General features: G+C 36.2%; 1 long non-coding RNA gene across 1 annotated transcript; it reads left to right on the forward strand.

Moving 5' to 3' along the window:
- The first annotated feature begins 1,115 nt into the window (after nucleotides 1-1,115).
- LOC128558129 (uncharacterized) lies at nucleotides 1,116-2,327 on the forward strand. Its single transcript, XR_008371535.1, has 3 exons — nucleotides 1,116-1,301; nucleotides 1,561-1,966; nucleotides 2,226-2,327. It is a non-coding gene; the product is annotated as an uncharacterized LOC128558129 (long non-coding RNA).
- Nucleotides 2,328-7,113: the final 4,786 nt, after the last annotated feature.

The following is a 7,113-nucleotide window of genomic DNA, read 5'->3' on the forward strand; positions in this document are numbered from 1 at the left end:
ATGTTTGATCTTGTACGGTTATTACTTTGAAAATGTGGCATACTATTTTATTGTATATTAATTAATATATTGTCATGTTCATAACATTCAATGCTAGTTAGGTGTAATTTGTATTACTGGACATATGTTTTCTAACTTTCTTGTGACAAAATTACAGATAAAAACAGTTTGTAACAAAATTGCCATTCCATATTGTTTGCATAGTCATGCTGATTTAATATGCAATTATTTAGTATGTTGGATAGATAGTGCCTCATTTCAATGAATCATTACTTTTCTTCAACACATATTATTTGTACGGAGGCTGTTGCTCTGAAAATGTTAATTTATTTGGCAACTTGGCTAGATAGAAACACCGTCCTTTGCAAAGAGGTTTTATCTCTCCGGAGATGTGTGTAAAATGTTATCCTTGTATTCATAGATACATTATAGAAACATATTCCATACATGATATTGTTTCCTAATATTAGAAACATCAGAAATGCGAGTAAAGACTCTCCTAAACATTCAATGACATAAAAAAGAAAGAATGTTTTTACTGCGGGCAGTTAACCTAACCAGTGTTCCTGGATTCTATATTCTCAACAAATAACTTCCATCTTCACCACATAAATTAGAGGTGGAGGAGTGCCTTCTATCAAATCGTCACGCCCTACACAGGGACAGAACTCGCGATTCACATATCTGCGCTCCTTCTACTGAGCTAAGCGGATGAGGTAAAAGAAAGAAAGAAAACAGCGGTTGTGTTTGACACTCGCTGTAACGCAACGAAACCTCTCTTATATCATGAATACTGAACTTGTAGAAGTTATGATTTATTTCAAATAGCGCCTGTGGTATAAAATTTCAAAATAATGAAGAATTAACTCTGACCTGTAAAAATAATTCCGCCGTCAAATTATGTGAACATTTGTGTGGAGCGGGCAATTAACCGGGCAAGCCCATGGCGATTTATCTTATGGTCAGATGTTACTATGTTGGTGAAGTAAGGTAGCAGTTGGTAGTTTCCAGCCACAGATTCGAATTGGCCAGGTCAAAATCTGTCATTAGAGATAAAACCTTGAAGTGAAGGCTGTTTTGATGTTTGAAATGTTTGTTGATGTGAGTTTGTGATTAACAAGTTTAAGAATGGAATGTTGCAGAAATTCTGGCAGATGCGAATGTAAGCTTGATGGCATCATTTTCATATAACTGCTTGAAATGCATATATGCCACTATCAGCATTGAGCGTCTCGTGAACTGTCAAATGTCATATAGGCCTCACACAGTTGAAAATAGTGAAAAAAGTAATCGGTTGACAGGTATTTTTGTCCAGCTCTGCAAGTAATACTTGAAACTGAGTACAGAATGCAAGTGGCCATTTGTCTCTATCCATTCCCCTAACATTTTAAGGCCAGTTGGAGATATGGCTAATTTGGGCTGAAATGTCATGTATTTTCGCGGGCTGAAATTATCTTTCAGGTGGCTTGTAGATTTAAAAATGTATGCTTTGTATGAAGTTTACTATGTATTTTATTTCTTCTTCAAGTAAGATGTAAACCGGTATCTTTTTATTTTCAGGTCTGCATCTCGTAAGATATCGGAAGCCGTCTGACTTGGCCACATCGCTCGGAAGTCCGAAGTACTAGAAAAAACCGCCATCTGCTACCTTAAGGTAGCAGTTGGTAGTTTCCAGCCACAGATTCGAATTGGCCAGGGTCAAAATCTGTCATTAGAGATAAGACCTTGAAGTGAAGGCAGTTTTGATGTTTGAAATATTTGTTGATGTGAGTTTGTGATTAACAAGTTTAAGAATGGTATGTTGCAGAAATTCTGGCAGATGCGAATGTAAGCTTGATGGCATCATTTTCATATAACTGCTTGAAATGCATATATGCCACTATCAGCATTGAGCGTCTCGTGAACTGTCAAATGTCATATAGGCCTCACACAGTTGAAAATAGTGAAAAAAGTAATCGGTTGACAGGTATTTTTGTCCAGCTCTGCAAGTAATACTTGAAACTGAGTACAGAATGCAAGTGGTCATTTGGCTCTATCATTTCCCCTAACATTTTAAGGCCAGTTGGAGATATGGCTAATTTGGGCTGAAATGTCATGTATTTTCGCGGGCTGAAATTATCTTTCAGGTGGCTTGTGGATTTAAAAATCTATGCTTTGTATGAAGTTTACTATGTATTTTATTTCTTCTTCAAGTAAGATGTAAAACCGTATCTTTTTATTTTCAGGTCTGCATCTCGTAAAATATCGGAAGCCGTCTGACTTGGCCACATCGCTCGGAAGTCCGAAGTACTAGAAAAAAACCGCCATCTGCTACCTAAGAAACGAAGTAGTAAGAATGTAAGACCTTGGGATGTGCGTGCGTGCGTGCGTGTGTGTGTACTTAGGGAGGGTTAGGGATAATATTAAGAAAAACAAGATGCAAACAACCTTTACTTCCTTGGAGGGGCGGTTGAGTCAAGGGTGAAACCCTTGAAATCACAAACTTTAGAATATTTGAACCTGCTGTATAATATTGATCAATGATGTTGTACAATAATGATGCTTTCTGTTTGTGTTTCAAGTGTGAAAACTCCAAACAATATACACAATTGCATATGCAAATATTCTTCATGTTAGCAGTGTTTTACAACGGAAAACATGTTTATTGGTACTTTGAATAAGAAAAATATGAAAAAATAAGCTTTATCATATAGAAAATATATTTAAAGCGATTTTCAAAAATAACATGATCAGTATTTTAAACAAAGTTGTCGTATTATCGTATGTTACACATTCTGCATTAAAACCATTTCGCAATAAAGTCGCCGATTTTACAGTTATAAAGACCTCTTTTGAAAAGAAAACCCTCTTTCTCACGTTCCATGATTCGTTTCACGCCTGTAGTGAACAACTGATGAACGAGAATGTAAAATGCTAAGATTTGAAAAGAGATATATCAGAAAAAAACACCCAAACTAAGCTATGTTGTGATTTTTAGTAGGGGTAGCGTAATGTAATTTTACGCGAAAATGAATTCGGTGACCCCATATTTTATACCTTCAATCGACGGAAAATAAAGTTTTCATCATCATGGCAGTTTTTTGTCAAATTCTTTCGTTGGGTTTTACATGAGACAAGATTAACGCAAAATTTTTATTCAAAACTAAACGTCATATATTTTGCTCAGACGTCCATTTAACGTAAATATTGACTTTAACGTTATAATGATCCCCACAAATTATACACCATTTCAAAGACATTTTTAAATGAAAATATGATGAGAAACAGGCAAATCGATACTTGTTGACTGAATAAAACGATTAACGAAAACAGTCTGACGGACGTGAAATCATGGTTCATCAAAAATGGACGTCAATGGTCGTGTTTCGAGGTATGTAGAGAAAAAAATACAGAAATATCAAAAATGTAAAATACGTATTATATGAGGAATTTTATATTAAACAAAATGTCGAAACCAAACCCAAGAACGTCAAAATAGGCGCAGTCTACGCGCATTCTACGTTAATATACACACATTATTATTATCATTATTATTATTATTATACCAGATTTATATAGCGCCCTTTTCATGATCAATTTCACGTTCAAAGGCGCTTTACATAGTTCAAATGCAGCCGCACAGGGCGCATAATTCATCCTCTACTAGTACAGACACAGAGTGATCTGACCAGAGGGACAGAGTGAGACAAAGCCCCCACGACAGAGAGATCAGAAATCAAATACAGGCTTGTCCGGCTAAGTTAGTCTAGCTCGTTGCGAATAGACAGCCTGGTTCTTCACCGTGCCCAGTGTATAGCACTGATACACGCAAGGATTGCTGGGTTCCTGACCAGTACACCTCTAGTTGGGTGGGAAACACTGAAAAACGTTTCTGAAAATTCCCGAGTAGCTGCCGGGGATAGAACCCCCGACCTCAGGATTGGAAGGCCAGTGTGCAAACCACTGAGCTATCCGTCCACCAAACTAAACTAAAGTAAACATATAATTTCTTGCAATATAGAAACAAATACTAAAATTACTAAGGCTTATCAGTTTTATTTTTCTGAAATGGGTATATAGATCTTGCGCAATAAAGTTCTACAAATGAGTGAAATTCTGGAAAGTACACCAAAAATTCCTGCATTAAAATGCTACGCTCAGGGGGCAAGGGACAGTAGATTTGAAAATTCCACAAATCTGCGCTGATACCAGTGCAAAAAATATTATAAAAATCCAATTTTGAGAAATTCCAGGCAAGTTTTGAGTGGATGTATTGCATATACTTAGCACTTCATTAGGTAACAATTTAAGCCTGCCGATTCTGTTGTTTCTATGATAAAAACGACCAAAACTCAGGTTTCATTTCAAGACACTAAATTTTGAGGTAAAAATGACCCAAAATGCACACCTTGCGCGACCTATACCGTATTCTCTGCAAATGACTGACCTAAAACACGTGTATATTTTTAAGCATCTGGCCAGATGAAAATAATGGTTGGAAGAAAATTGTCTCATAACCGTTTACTTTTTCCGCAAATTTGAGCTGAAGCTGGACGGATGGATGACCGTTTCCATTTCGTCTGACTTCCGTTACCTCAGGTAAGATTTTAGACCCGGCCGTCTACACGGAGCTAGGAAAATCGATTCAAACATTTAAAAAAACGTACCAAGGCCAAATGCGTAACTGGCCCCTGCCACTTTATACATAAAGAGCAGCATATCTTAGTGGTATAGTACCCGTATAATCAAGTCATTGTATCGTTACATGTAAGACTTAGTAATTTGTGCATTACCAATAATGTTGACTAACAGTATGAGAGCACGTGGAATGTTCTGTTCTATAGTAAATATCAATGTATGCAAGGTAAGTCGAAAAAATCTGTTAACAGGGGTCCTGAACAGTGTCATGACAACAAACCCCTACGACTTCTACAAACAAACCAGTTTATGATCAGGGTGTCATTGTAAACCTAAAGTGACGACCTTTCCACCAGTATATTACATTTGGCATTTGAATACAGATTAGCGGTAGTGAGACGGCAACAAAATTGAAAAAAAAAACGAATCAAATGTCAGTTTGACAGATGTGGAAAAATCTTTTGTCATACTGAAAGATGCTTGAATATCTAAGCAAGTTACTTGCAAAATACATTTCTACGCTAAACATTGTGACTGAACATAAGCTCCACCATTTCCAGTTACAACATGTTTACATTCACATTTTCATAGCATATCCTTTCAATAGCATAAACGTACTGAAACGTATTAGCCCTTGGTCGCCCTTTCACGCTTCCGTAGAATCAACATTTATAACACGAAATTAATTTTGAAAATATTTCTGAAATGCCTAGGTCTGCAGCTCTCAAATACGAAAATATCTGACATCCGAGGCATAAACTGGCATTTTTAGACAACGTCAAAAAGGGCCCTATGAACGATTTGACGAAGTTCTAAAAATCTCCATATATTGTACACCCGTTAAAGAACCCTGTGGGATTTGTGTTTTTTCCGAGTGCAAATAATAATCTTAATACACACATATATTTTCACTGCAATATAGAATCAAATACTAAAATTAGTAAGGTTTATAATACCGTACCCAGTTCCCTCTTGCGATTAGCCGTATAAGGATGAGTTTTGTGACGCAAAGAAATAATGCAGCATGCACCAAATGTGTTTAATAGGTCATTTGCGTTAACTTTTGCAATGTCAAATTTTAATTTCTGTCTAAATTGAGAACATCATCCTGTCCTTACCACTGTACCTATTCCAAAGCGATACATCACTTATTGTAATTCACAAGCTAAAAACACACGAAGTAGAACGACAAAAGCTGTGCTGATTGCAGTTCCAACTACAAAAATTGTATATGCTTCACTGAATAAAGTTTGTCTTGCGTTTCTCTGCATGGTAAATTGATTTACCGTCAGTTTTATTTTTCTGAAAGGGGTATATAGATCTTGCACAATAAAGATCTACAAATAAGTGAAATTCTGGTAAGTAAACCCAAAAAAAAATCCTGTGTTAAAATGCTGCGCTTAGGGGGCAAGGGACAGTAGATTTGAAAAATCCAGAAATCTGCGCTGATACCAGTGCGAAAAAAAATAATAAAAAATCCAATTTTGAGAAATTCCAGGCAAATTTTCAGTGGATGTATTGCATATACTTAGCACTTAATTGTGTAACATTTTAAGCCTGTCGATTCTGTTGTTTCTGTGATAAAAACGACTAAAACTCAGGTTACAGGAAACTAAATTTTGAGGTAAAAGTTGCTTAAAATGTACACCTTGCGCGACCTGTACCGTATTATCTGCAAATGACTGACCTAAAACACATGTATATTTATTAAGCATCTGACCAGATGAAAATAATGGTGGGAAGAAAATTGTCTCATAATCGTTTACTTTTTCAGCATATTTGAGCTGAAGCTGGATGGATGGATGACCGTTTCCGTTTCGTCTGTCTTCCGTTACCTCAGGTAAGATTTTAGATCCGGCCGTATCCACGGAGCTATGAAAATCGATCCAAGCACATATTTATTTTACACAATAATTACTCGTACGCAGGAATCCTTAGTTTTATAAACATCATAAATAACCAGTTGAATATATATACCTTTAAAGTACATCTATCTATTTTATTTAAAAAACATACCCGGGCCAAATGCGTAACTGGCCCCTGCCTCTTTATACATAAAGAGCAGCATATCTTAGTGGTATATTACCCGTATAATTAAGTCATTGTATCGTTGCATGCAAGATTTAGTAATTTGTTCATTACCAATAATGTTGAATAACAGTATGACCGCACGTGGAATGTTCTGTTCTATAGTAAATATCAATATCTGCAAGGTAAGTCGAAAAAATCTGTTAACTGGGCTCCATAACCGTGTCATGACAACAAGCCCCTACGATTTCTACATAACCGTGTCATGACAACAAGCCCCTACGACTTCTACAAACAAACCAGATTTATGATCGGAGTGTCATTGTAAACCTAAAGTCACGACCTTCCGACTAGTATATTGCATTTGCCATTTGAATACAGATAAGCGGTAGTAAAACGGCAACAAAATTTGATAAAAAACGAATCAAATGTCAGTTGGACAGATGTGCAAGAATCTTTTGTCATATT

The sequence above is a fragment of the Mercenaria mercenaria genome, chromosome 6 (assembly GCF_021730395.1).
Source record: "Mercenaria mercenaria strain notata chromosome 6, MADL_Memer_1, whole genome shotgun sequence".
NCBI lineage: Eukaryota > Metazoa > Mollusca > Bivalvia > Venerida > Veneridae > Mercenaria > Mercenaria mercenaria.